The sequence below is a fragment of the Castor canadensis genome, chromosome 10, assembly GCF_047511655.1.
Source record: "Castor canadensis chromosome 10, mCasCan1.hap1v2, whole genome shotgun sequence".
NCBI classification, from domain to species: domain Eukaryota; kingdom Metazoa; phylum Chordata; class Mammalia; order Rodentia; family Castoridae; genus Castor; species Castor canadensis.
The window spans coordinates 63187112-63200775 of NC_133395.1; the positions used below are offsets into that span (position 1 = coordinate 63187112).

General features: G+C 38.6%; 1 long non-coding RNA gene across 1 annotated transcript in view; it reads left to right on the forward strand.

Moving 5' to 3' along the window:
• The first annotated feature begins 536 nt into the window (after positions 1 to 536).
• Positions 537 to 13664, forward strand: part of LOC141411467 (uncharacterized) — a 94170-nt gene continuing 81042 nt past the window's right edge. The window contains exon 1 of the long non-coding RNA XR_012436239.1: positions 537 to 637. This is a non-coding gene — a long non-coding RNA (uncharacterized lncRNA). The remainder of the gene's footprint in view (positions 638 to 13664) is intronic.

Consider the following 13664-nt stretch of genomic DNA (forward strand, 5'->3'; position numbering starts at 1 on the left):
TATGGGAGCATGGGAGAGACATTATTGACAGGGTTCTGATTCTTGGAACAGGTAAGATTTTGGCCTTGTACCCAACGTTGCAGGCCTATGTTCCTTGGAGGCCACACTTGTTTCTTGACATAAATGCTCTTCAGCTTTCCACAGACTAGTCTTGGAGGGTGGCTCAGTGGTCCTGACCTTCAACATGCTTTTGCCAAAGGGAGGAAATAGACTGGAGGCTACCCCAAAGAATTAATGGAACTTGGGGATAAAATATTTAAAAGGTTAAGGAGCCTTTAAAGGGGGGAATTTCTGGTCTCCCTGTGGAAAATGACCAAATAGTATTAAAATATTTCCTTTTCTGGTAAATCAATCAATCCACAGATATTTATAGAATGCCTTCCATGGTCAAAATCTGGATACAAAATTGCTTCTTAGAGCAATTTCATCTGCAGAAAGCGCTCACATCAAGTGGCAAGGTCAGAGCCATGGGTAAGGGCAAACAGAACAGCCCAAATTTAGAAACATGCTGGTGTATAGCTCACTGGGGACAGTCCTCCCACCCAGACTCTAAGCAAGGAATCAGGCGATTCAATGGCAATAATTTTAGCTACAGTTTAAGGGATGTCTACAGCTTCAAAATAGAAAATGGAAAACAGTAAGTAAAAAACAAAAATAAATCGAGTACATAGCTTTCTGTTATATTTGATACCCAGTGGTACATAGATTTTACTTTAGGAAATGCCAAGACTTATTTAGATGGCCAGCAACTTCTGGAGTCTCTCTCTCTCTCTCTCTCTTTCTCTCTCTCTCTGGAAATGGGAGCAATGTTGGGCACGTGCAGGGTTTCAATTTGTACTTCTTTGTAAATTTCTAACTGGGGACATTTAATATGCATCTAAAACAGTTTTTGAAAAATTTTAATATTTATATACCAACCTACAACAAAATGAAACTTTGCTATGAGTTTGAATCTGGGTATTGATGTTAGCTATATTTTATTGAATGGTTATGGTGAGCCAAGTCCCGTATTAAGTAGCTAAAAAATGCATTAGCTTATTTAATAGTGTGATGGAACTATTACTATTAGCCTCATTGTACAGATGGAGAAACTGAGTGTCAGGACAGTTATTCTGGTTTACCAAGGACACTGCTACTACCAAGTGTTGTGCCAGAAACTCAGATCTACTGGTCTCCAGAACCTGATATCTTAGTCTGGTCTGCTAACTTTCATTCTACATCATGAGTTTCACAAACAGAAGCTTGGGAACTGCTGGGAAATCTTGGGCTGATGTTTAAAGAATATTTAAGCGACCTGTTCACCTTATAGTTCCTGTATTGTATTGTGTTCTTTTTGTTTTTTTGGTACTGGGGTTTGAACTCAGGGTCTATATCTCGAGCCACTGCACCAGCCCTTTTTTCAGGATGGTTTTTTTCTAGATAGGGTCTTGAGACCTATTTTCCCAGGCTGGCTTTGAACCACAATCCTCTTGATCTCTGCCTCCAGAGTAGCTAAGATTATAGGTGTAAGCCATGGGCTCCTGGCTGTATTGTTATTTAAAGGTTTCTTTTAAATCAACTCAAGAGAGGTCTCTGTATAATATGTTCTGATCTCTAAAGAGGCTGAGTTTGCCAGGGCTATTTCCCTAGCATTTGTATTTTATTGGAGAGTAAATTTGGAATGATCACTCTCTTCTCTAGATCAAGGAATTTAAAAATGTTCAGGCTGCTCCAGGAGCTGGAGAGCTTTGCACTTCAGCATTGGTTTGTGCTGTCCGAGTGGGATAGGTCGGAGTGTAATGGGGAGGTCATAGTAAAGATCAGGGGATCCCAGTAGCCCCTCCCTGCCTTACAATCTCACTTTTCTCACCTTTACAATGGAAATAATATCAACGCATACTAACTCAGAGTGTTTCCAGCATTAAATTAGACAGCACATGTGAGTGAAGTTTGCAAGCTGTAATTTTTGGAAGTATTGAAGTTTTCCCCATTGGTAAAGAATATTGCCGGTTCTTTACCATTCTCTGGTTCTCAGAAACTGTTAAAAGTTATTTTTCTAGTGCTCAATCCATCAGGATCCTGGCAGGAAACAGATGGTGCACTCATGGTGGAAAGAGTTTAATAAAGGACTGTTTACAAAGGTGTGTGCAGGATTTAGGAAAAGCAACAAGGAAGGTTGTAGCGCCCCAGTGGGGAGCCATTACCAAGGCTAAGCAGGAAGGGAAAGAGAGGGAGTATTTATCAGAACCTAAAGAGTTTTTGGAAAGGCACTGTAGCCTTTGGTGGAGGGATGCATTCAACCCACAGAAACCTGAGGGGGAGAGAGGATGAGGGTGACCTAACCAATGTGCAATATAAGCCTAATTGGAACTGTCACTGTGAATCTCCCCATGTATAATGAATATATCCTAATAAAAAATTATGTAAAAAAAGAATTACCTAAAAAAAAAAGGAAAGAAAAGTAAAAAGAAACCTACCAGGCAGAAATCTTGGGAGAAAACAAGCCCTGACCTCCCTTTCTTCCCTCCCTCTTATCTGCAGCTGCTCCCCACTACCAAATCAAAGGGGAGCCTGAGGGAAGGGGGGCTTTTGGTGCATTGCCCCCAGATCAGCCTCTAGGGAAGGGGGTGGGTGGAGATAGTAGAGACTGGACCTGGAGGCAGACAGAAGGTTCTAAGCACAAGCTACATGGCTCTCATACATGTTAATGAATGACCTTCCTTGGTCCAGAGTCAACACAATGCAAAATGAGGTTGTCTTTTGTGACTCTGCCTCCATTCTGTATTTTTTCCATTTCAGAAATTTTCACTCTCCACACCCAAGCTCTATTGTCTTCTCTTGCTCTTCTGAATCTTCTTGTGAAAAACATTAATACAAGAAATTAATCCATAGACTCAAATATTTTATGCTTACTTGTTATTTTAAAATATGTATACCTGTTTCCATTCCTGGAATAACTAAGATGCTATTAGACTGACCACAGATGAACAATACAAAAAACAACTACCTGATGGCAACAGAGAATCAGGCAAGCAGATTATGGAGGTTAGGTGGAACATGGATAAAAGGGTAAGACAAAGTGTGTTTCCTCTTATTTATGGCTTTTGGGTTCAGTTATCAGCATTGCCTATGACAGGGTCTAGGCAATGTTGATAACTCTTTCAGGCCTGAAAAACTAGAGGAAAGAGTTGAGAGTAAATGGCCCGAACTGAGATATGAGTTTGTGGTTTTACCAAAACAAAAATGTCAGACTTTTTGAGAGACACAAAATAGAATCCAATCGTCACAACAAAAACATACGGTATGTCCAGATAGCATCCAGAATTACCTGACATACAAAGAGCAAGAATGAGAATCTTAACCATTTTCAAGAGGAATATAATCAACGTAGCTCAATCCTGAGGTGGTTCAAATGTTGGAATTAACAGACACAGATTTGAAAGCAATTATCCTAGAAGTAATTAGAACAAAATTGTTTTAGCCTTAAGTACATATATTGGAAGAGAAGAAACATCTAACCTAAGTGCTACCTTAGAAAGCTACAAAGATTGGAGCAAATTATACCTCAATTTAGTAGAAGAGCAAAACTAATTAAGATAAGAATGGAAATCCACAAAATAGAAATCCAAAAAATAGACAAAAAAAGAGAGAATCTCTGGTTATAACAGAAACACAGAGATGTAAATCTGATTCTTGAACAGATCAAGAAAATTGATGGGACCATATTTAGACTGATAAAGAAAAAGAAACACACAGGCAAGAAGTGATGACACATGTCTGTAATCCCAGCTACTCGGGAGACATAGGTGGAAGGTCATGGTTTAAGGCTGGTCCCAGGCCAAAAGCACAAGACCGTATCCTAAAAGTAACTAAAGCAAAAAAAAAAAAGAGATGGTGGCATGGCTCAAGTAGAGCCCCTACCTAGCAAGCATTAGTTCCTAAATTCAAAACCCCGATGCTGCTCATAAAACAAAACAAAACAAAAAAACCCCACAGATTACAAATATCAGGAATGAAAAAGATATAATTAATAATTCCATGGATACATTGTCAGACAATATGTTGAATACTTTTGCCTGCTAATTCCCTGACTCTAGGTGTCCAATGCCACTTGTTAACAGTCATAACTTATGGTTCAATGGGATCTTATTGGGTCCTCTGGCAAGAATGTGCCCATCTAGGGCTGGCAGAACTTCCAATGCCATATAACATATCTCAAAGTGAACACTGCTTGCATAGTTTGCTTCCTTACCACTTCTGGATGGGAAGAATGGAATGATGAAAGAATGAGATTTGTCTAGAGTACAGGAAGCTGAAGTAGACGTGCTTGATCCCCTGTTTCCTTGTCTACTTTAATTTGGTGCTACATCGTTAGTTCTGGCTAGAGGACCATAAGTAGATCTTCTGAGCCGAGATTGTTAACAGCTCTCTTCAATGGTATTTCTTCTGTGTCTCTCTCTCCCTGCTATAGCAATTCCTGGAGGCCATGTGTTCCAGACTGTGTGGCCATGAGTTACAGGCGTGCTGCCTAACACATGGCGACGTTATGTAGTGTCAGATTAATCATTATGGTGCCAAGTCCCGAAGAGTTCTGGTTGGTTTGTTGTGGTAACAAGTGCTGATTACTTTGGTTAACGAATGTATTTTTTTCATTCCTACCAGCCAATACAAAAGCATTTTAGGATTCTGATAATACATGTTTTCATGATTGGACAACTAAGAATTTATTGTGGGTTACTATGTACTTAGCACTATGCTGGGTGTTTTGTTATTGAGTGCCCACTCCAGGTGGACCAAATGAGTAGAGGTTAAGACAGTTAAGAAGCATGCAGGTCAGCTTCATTGAGTTCTTATTGGGGCATGGACAACGTTACAGGCTGCCCAGCCAGTGGGTGTTCAGTGCTATATTCAAGCTCTCCCCCTGGCTGACTTTCTCTTTGTTAGTACGTTCCTATCACAGGAAACCACCTGTTTTTCTCTGAATATGTATGTACTCAGCTGTGTATATATTCTCTGTCTACCCTGTGAATATTCATGCTGCCATCAGAATGTACCTCATTTGGTTATCTGAGTCTTTGGGTTAATTTCTGAACAGTTCCTACTGCTGTGTTCACTGGTCCTTTCTTTAGTCTGTTTTATCTCAGAAGTCTTTGCTTTGAACCTATACTTTGTTGCCTCATTCTTACAACTCCTCTATTTTCTCTTCATTCTTTTGGTTAAAAAAAGATGAATCCTACGATTAGTAGCATTGTGCAATAGGCACAAATGTTAGGTGCTTTCATACGTGATTCTGTGTACAACTCTCTGAAGTAGTGGTGTTTAACTCCCTCCTGTATCAGTGAAGACACAAGAGAAATGATACAATTCCCTTAGATACAATCTAGATAGAGAAAATGATGTGAAAAGTTATTAAAAATAATAGCAATATCTGTATTCTGTAAACTACAAAACATTGGTAAGAGTAGTTATAGAAGAACTAAATATATGGAGAGGATATGGTGAATTTTTGGATGAGAGCTGATTTCATTAAGATGTTAGTTCTTCCTGAAGGAATGTGTAAATTCAAAACATTCCCAATCAAAATTCCAGCAGGGTTTTTTTCCCTAGAAATTGAGAAGCTGATCCTGAGCTTAATATATAAATGCAAAAGGGACTTAAAATATGTTTTAAAAAGAACAAAGTTGGAGAAGTCATACCTAACTTCAAGATTTATTATAAAACGTACAGAATTCAAATAGGTGGTAATGGTGTCAAGATGGATAAACTTATCAATGGATATAATGGAAAAATAAGCCTGTGTATAGATGGTCAATTGATTTTTGGTAAAATTTTAAAATGATTCAATGGAGAAAGGATAGTTTTTTTTTTTAGTAATTTTTGGTGGAACAATTGGACATACTTATGCAATAAAGAAAATTAAAAAGAAAGATAAACTCCTTTTGATGCAAAAGTTGCACCATATACAAACCCAAGATACATCATAAACATATATATAATTCTAAAAATACAAACTTTCTAGAAGGAAACATCAGGGTAAATCATTGTGACATTGTATTAGGCAAAACTTTCATACCAAAAGCATGATCTATAAAAGAAAAATTACAAATTAGCTTTCACCCAAATTAATAACATTTATGCTTTGCAAGAGACTGTTAACAGAACTAAAAGTATAGCTAAGTTTTGGAAGAATACATTTCAAAATTACGTATTTGATAAGACTTACATGCAGAATACAAAGAACCCTCAAAACTCAGTAAGAAGAGAACAAATAATCAAGTAAAAAGTGAGCAAAAATTTGAGCAGAAACTACCAGAGAAGACAGGTGGATGGTGAATAAGTACATTAAAACTGAAATTAGAACTGTGACACAATCCAAACACACTATTTCTGGGCACATAGCTGAAGGAATGCAAGGCAGGTACACTAGAGACATTTGTGCACCCATGATTATTGCAACACTATTTACGATAGCCAAACCATGGAAACAGCCCAGATGCCCCACTACTGATGAATGGATCAAGAAGACGTGGTGTATATGCGCACAATAGAATATTATTCTGCCATAAAGAAGAATGAAATTATGTCATTTGCAGGTAAACAGATGGCACTGGAGATCATCATGTTAAAAGAAGTAAGCCAGGCTCAGAAAGACAAAGGTAGCATGTTTTGTCTCATATGTGGAAGATATACCTAAAAGATAAATGAGTACATAAGTACAAACATGTTATATATAATATCATACATATGATCATATATAATTAGTATAAATATTATATATAATGTTTGGAATAGTGTTTGAGGGGACCAGAGGTAGAGGGGAGAAGAAAAGAGAATGATAGAGTGAAGAATATTGAAATACATTGCATTCATGTGGGAAGATGGCATAATGAAATGCACTGAAAGCTGCTGAACTGTTGAGTAAGAGGGGACAAGGGAAAGGGTAAGGGACAGTAATAAAGGGGGTTAATTTGATTAAAGTACAATATATTCATGGGAGAAACACCATGGTGAAACACCTTTGAACAGTGAAGATCACTTAAGCAACACTTTATATACTTGTATGAAAATAAAACAAGGAACCTGTTGAAATTGTTTTAAGTAGGGGAGGAGGGGAATGAGGGAGAATGATGGAGGGGGTCAACTCCACCAAGGTAAATTCTAAGCATATATGGGAATGTGACAGTGAACAACCTCCCTCCCATACAACTATTATATGTTAGCAAAATTTTAAAAAACTTCTCAGTGGAATTATTTCTCCAGGATAAATTAAAACCATAGTGAGATGCTGCTATATACCTGTTTGAGATGAAGACTGACCATGGAAAATTAAAGATGTGGAGCAATTGGAATCTTCATATGTTGCTCATGAATGTGAACATGGCACAACCATTTTAGAAAATAGTTTTACAGTTTCTTTTTTTGTTGTTGCTGGGTTTTTTCTTCACTGTTGTTTTTTGAGACAGGGTCTTGCTATGTAGCCCAGGCTGTCCTCAAACTTGTGATCCTCCTGCCTCTGTCTCTCAGCTGCTGGAGTTATAGATGTGTGTCTCCATGCCTGGCTTGCAGTTTCTTAAGAAACTGATTTTGCAGCTACTGTGCAATCCATCCATTTCACTCCTAGGTATTTTTGAAGAGGAATCAAAGTGTATGTGTATACAAAGACTTGAGCACAATTATTCAGAGAAACTTTATCTTAATAGAAAAAAACTAAAATCCCAAATGCTCATTTACAGGTGAATCAATGAGCAAATTATGGTATATCTGTGCAATGTAATTCTTAGCAATGCGAAGGAGTAAATCATCATCCATGCAATAACATGAGTGAACTTCACTCTAAGTACACTGATAGAGGCAGATAAAAATGGGAATATACTGTATGATTCTATTTGCATACTAGTCTAGAAAATTCAGACTAATCCATTGTACAGAAAGCCAATGAGTAGTTGTCTGGGCATGGGGAAGAGTAGATTGGAAGGAAGGATTCTGAGGGGGGTTTAGGACCATTTTAGGTATGATGGATATAGTCATAATCTTGATTGTGGTACCAGCCTCACAGGTTATCTCTCTCTCTCTCTCGTCAAACTTCTTACATTGCACATGTTAAGTGTTGTGGGTTATATGTCAATCAATAAAGGTGCTAAGACAGCAATAAGAACATGGACTATTTACTGAGAGGCAGGTGATGATGACAATATAAAGAGACTGAGTTTTGAAGCCAGAATACCTGAGGTACAGTTCTTGTCTTCCACTTATTAGCTGTATGACTTTGGACTGGTTAACTCCTCAGGATCTATTTTTTATGCATAAAGTGGAGAAAATGGTACCTACCTCCGAGGGTATGATGGGCTTGTTAGTGTATTAATGTAAAGCCCTTAGGATGCCCCCTGACATTAGGAAGCACTTAATGCATGTTAAGAAATCACTGTGTGCTGAGCCCTACACTGAATATTTTATAAGAATGATTTCATTTAAACTTCATAGCCCTGTGAAACAAGTACCAATATCTAATTTTAAAAATGCAAAAAGCAAGGTGCAAGGAGAATGGCTAACTTATCGTGGGATGGGTGCATAGGAGGCAAGCAGCAGAATTCAGATTTGCCTGAAAAGCACTCAGAGAAGCACTCCAGAACCAGTGCTTTAATCCTATGAAAATGTGTTAACAGGAGGGGCACTGACTCAAATGCTCATGAGAAAGCTGTCTAGACTTCTGAGCATTTTCTTCTATGAGACACAGAAACTCTTGTAGGCTAACATGTATGGGCAGCTTTCTATGAGTTCCTCTTATAATTACCTCTGGCAATTTCATTGCTCGCCCAACCTATTGCCTCTTCCTGGGAATATTGTTGAACTATTTCCCAGTCCTCTTGCATATAGTAAGGTCATGTGACCAAATCTTGTTAATGGATTGTGAGCAAAAGCAGTGTGTCATTTCTGGGCCAAAGACAAGTAAGAGTGGGTAAGCTTTCTCCACTATCTATGCCCCAGAACCCACCTGCTGGTTTGTGTTTAAGATGGAAGAGCAACAACTAGGAGGAGCCTGGTTCCTGAATGACCACCCCGAGCAGACACCCTATTGCTGGCCTACATCAAAGCATATTTGATGTGTGAAATTACTAAGATTTGGAGCTTGAGGTTATTTTTTATAGCAATTAGCATACCATGACTAATCCCTTACTCTTGTGAAATATTACCTTTGCCAACACTTTCTATCTCAGGGACTGTCTGAAATATGGGACAAATATATAGATCAATTCTCTTGCTAGAAGGTGGATCACAGTTATTGCAGTAGAAGTTTAATAGAAGTTCTATTATTTCTAATTAATAGAAATAATTAATAGAAGTAATATTGAATTAATAAGAGATAACCTGTGGATAATGTTTAAATTCCTTCCAAATTCCAATATTTAAATGTCTTTCATCTCACTTATGGTGGCATGCATTCTTGTTTCTGATTCTTTATTGGCCCTTTCTGTGAGTGCTTCCTGTTTCTTGGGCTTCAGTTGTGGGCATCAGCTCTTTTAAGACCCACAAGAAATTGAATCATTTCTGGCCCTCTCAGCCTTGTAATTGTCTCTCTGGGTTGTTTTGAAACCTACCACTCACATCTCAAAAACCTATTTGATGGGACAGGTTGCTACCATCTGTGTTTCAACTGCTGCTCTTTTCTCTTTCTTGCTTATTGGAAGGTTTGCCTTTTAATCATTTTACCAACTTTCCCACTGTATTGTGTCTTCTTTCATTCTTTACCCTGTCTCCACTGTGACAATTCATGGTCTGCAGACAGCTCTGTGGTTCCTGGCCCACAGCTGGGTATGACTCCTGGCACAAGAGACTTTTCTTAGTTTCTTGGGGGTCCAAATAGGAGAGAGAAAAGGAGAACTCACCTCCCTGGCTTGAGAACTATCTGCGAGTCCGAATACATAGTACTACTTTCATGGTTAGCTCCTTCCTTTTCTGGTCCTGCACTGAAAAAAAAAATCTAGAAATGGGGGTTTGGGGAAAGAAGGGCTGGACAGTGAGGGCTTCCTATCATTGCCATGAGGAAGGGACTTGGTTCTGAGTACCTGTTCTTTTTGGCAAAAGGTGATCATTTATCAAGCCATTCCAGAGGCTTTCTGTGAGGGACTGAAGGAGATCTAACCCTGGAATCTCATGCTCTCAGTTTGTTGATGAGGAAACAGCCCTAGAGTCAAATTGAGAACTCCTCAAATGTAGTCATCAGACAGGTGCCACTTCACTTACTGCTGGTTAGTGGTAATATAGAAAGTGAGAGTAAGTAGCTAGAAACTTTTATAGCAATTTGACAGAGGAATTTTAAGTCCATTGACAATAGTAAAAAAGGTAGTTCTATATTTTGCCTGTCTTTACAATTAATTTTTGTTGTAATTATTTTTATAATAAGCTTCATTTTTTAGGACATTTTTAGATTTACAGAAACATGGAGAAGATACCGCAGAGTTTCTATGTGGGCATTAGGTTTCTCCTGTTATTACATTACTGTGGTACATTTGTTATAATTAATGAACCAGTGTTGGTACATATTACTAATTAAATTCATGCTTTATATTCAGACAAACTTAGTTTTTAACCTGTTATTCTTTTTCTCTTCCATCCAGGATAATACAGTACATTTAATTGTCATGTCTTATAGGTTCCCCTTGGTTGTGATAATTTCTCAAACGTATCTTGATTTTGATTACTTTGACAGATTGGAGAATTATTGATCAGGTGTTTTGTAGAATGCCTTTTGATTGGAATATGTCTTTCAAGGATTAAACTTAAGGGTTAGAGGAGGAAACCCAAGGGTGAAATGCTACTTTATTATATCATATCAAAGTTATGTGCTAGTGACGTGACTTATTATTCTTGATGTTAACCTTGATATCTTAGCTGGCTGAGGCAGTGTTTGTTATATTGTCATAAAGTTATCTTCCCTTGCCTTCCCCTTTCTTACTATAATCTTTTGGAGGAAATTACTCTACATAGCCTACACTTAATGAATAGGATTGTGATTTATTTTATTTTACTTTATAAAAATAATGGTTCATGATATATCAAAGGTTGGAAAAAGAACAGGGTCCTTGAAGATTGATCATTTGAAAAGCACTACTTTGAAAAAATCTGCACGAGGGCACACAGAAGCAGCCCTGGGACCAAACCCAAGGCATCTTGGCTTCAATCCCAGGTTTTTGTATCCCCCAGAGCCTAACTCAAGCATCCATCTAACTGCACAGTCAATTTGCCTGCTTCTCTTTTTACTCCACAGACTCCCCATGGCTTTGCACGAATCTTAAGAAATGCTTCAAGTCTTGGTGGATGTTTCTGGAATATTAGTCTGCTTGTGCCTTGAAATGTTTGCTTGTCTGGATTTCTGTTTTAGAGCAAGTTCAATGGCAAACAGATTGTGAGATGGAGATTTGCACACGGGAGATTGTTTTGGGGTATTGGGAGGGAGATTGGAAAGAAGGAGAAGTCAAACTGTGACACAGTCCAAACAAAGGCCCCCACCAATGCAGTGGGGAGCACTGGACCTGGGATGGCTATTCAGAGAGTCACCTGAATTTAGGCAGAGATCAGACCCCAAACATTGACCAGATAATGGCTTGGACGCTGTCTGTCTTTGGGAAGGAGGTGAACCTTAGGAAAAGTGGCTCTCTTAGCCCACAGACGTAAACTAGAAAGAGACTCAGCTGAGCCATGAGCAGCCAACACGCAGGCAGCTGGGGGAATGAATCCTTGGGACCTGGTGAGAGATCTGGACGGCACCCCACTGTACTCGCCACAGATGCACTACAGTTTATAACTCTGTTGCTTTTTTGTTGTGTCTAGAGCGTAGGAATCAGAGGTTGTACACATACTTTCCCTTGCATTGTTAGCTATTTCTAGTGCCTGAATGCACTAATTGTCCTATGGGTGTGGATGAGGTAATCAAGGAAAGGAATGCTGGGAAGAGAAGCCATTTGAGAAGGTTTGTGTGGGTGTAAGATACAATGCAGAGGATTTGTATTGGTGCCATCTGCCTGCTTCTGTGATTCATCTGGGTCTGTGCCCCCTCATACACAGCAGGCTCTGGTGAATTAAATGTTGCTTTCTAAAGAAAAATGAAAGCTGAAATTTCATCAGGGAGGAAGGTGTATGTCCAACAGTGATGAGTACAAATAAACACATACCATCAAGGAGGACACACAGAATGAAGCACTGGGCTGCAGAAAGGGGTGTGACAAAATTATTTTAATTGGTCAAGAATTAGTCTCTCCAGTCCACAGAATGGGAGAAAATCTTTGCCAGCTATTCATCCCACAGGGGATTACGATCCAAAATATATATAGAACTCAAAAAATGAAACACCAAAAGAACAAAAACTACAATCAATAAATGAGCAAGTGAACTGAATGGACGATTCCCCAAAGAAGTACAAATGGTTAATAAATACATAAAAAAAGTGTTCAGCGTCTTTAACCATAAAGGGAAATGCAAACCAATATTACATTGAAATTCTGTCTCATCATAGTCAGAATGGCTGTCGTCAAGAAAAATAACAACAAATGTTGGTGAGGATGTGAGGCGAGGATAGGGGGAGTAACCTTTATACACTATTGGTGGGGATTTAAATTAGTACAGATATACAGAAACCAGGTGATGGTTCCTTAAAAAACAAAAAGCAGAAGTACTATACAATCCAGCCCTTCCCCTTCCAGGCATGTATCAGAAAAAATGTAAGTCAACATACAATAGAGATACTGCATACCCATGTTTATAGCAGCACTATTCACAATAGCCAAACTGTGGACTCAGCCTATGTGTCCATCAACTGATAAATAAAGAAAAGGTGCACAATGGAGTGTTATTTAGCCATAAAGAAGAATAAAATTATGTTGTTTGCAAGAAAATGAATGAAACTAGAGGTCATCATGTTAAGTGAAATAAGCCAGACTGAGAAAGACAAACATCACATACTGTCTCTCATGTGCACAGTCTAGGTTTACCAAAAGACACGAGCTCACTGTGGTAGTGCGCACCTGTAATCTCAGCATGTGGGAGGTGGAAGGGAGGACCATGAGTTCCAGGCAAATCTGGATTACATAGTGAGACCCTGTTTCAACAAAACAAATGAAACAAAAGACATCATAACAGAAAGAGGACTGTTTGGGAGGAGAAAGAGGCTCAGTGGGGGGACATGAGAGGGTAATGGGGGTGAGTGTGGTTAAAGTTCATTATGTGCATGTATGAAAATGTCATATGAAACCCATTATTTTGTACAACTAATATATGTAATAAAAATCATTTGTCTTTCCTATCACTTGTCTCTTGTGGGATCTCAAGTTTTCTTTGTTCCACACATTTTGATTGGGAATGGGAACGAGGGAATTTTAAAGTGCAAAAGATGGAATTTGAGAATAGAGCAGATTTACAAAAAATAAACTTTTCTACAAAACCACTTGGCTCTTTGTTTCCTTGTTTCTGCCCAGGTGCGTCTTTTTGTTCACTGCAATTTGTGCCTTTCCCTTCAGCTCCACTATGAACAAAAGGATCCTGGGTGACACGAAAACAGCTCTTTCCCCTTCATGAGCCTCTCCCACCAGCTGCATCAGGGTATGGTGCTGTCATTTGAATTTTATGCAGCAGTGGGGCAGGAAAGGGTTAAAGGATTCAGAAAACTTGGAAATGAATTTTTTTTCCTATTG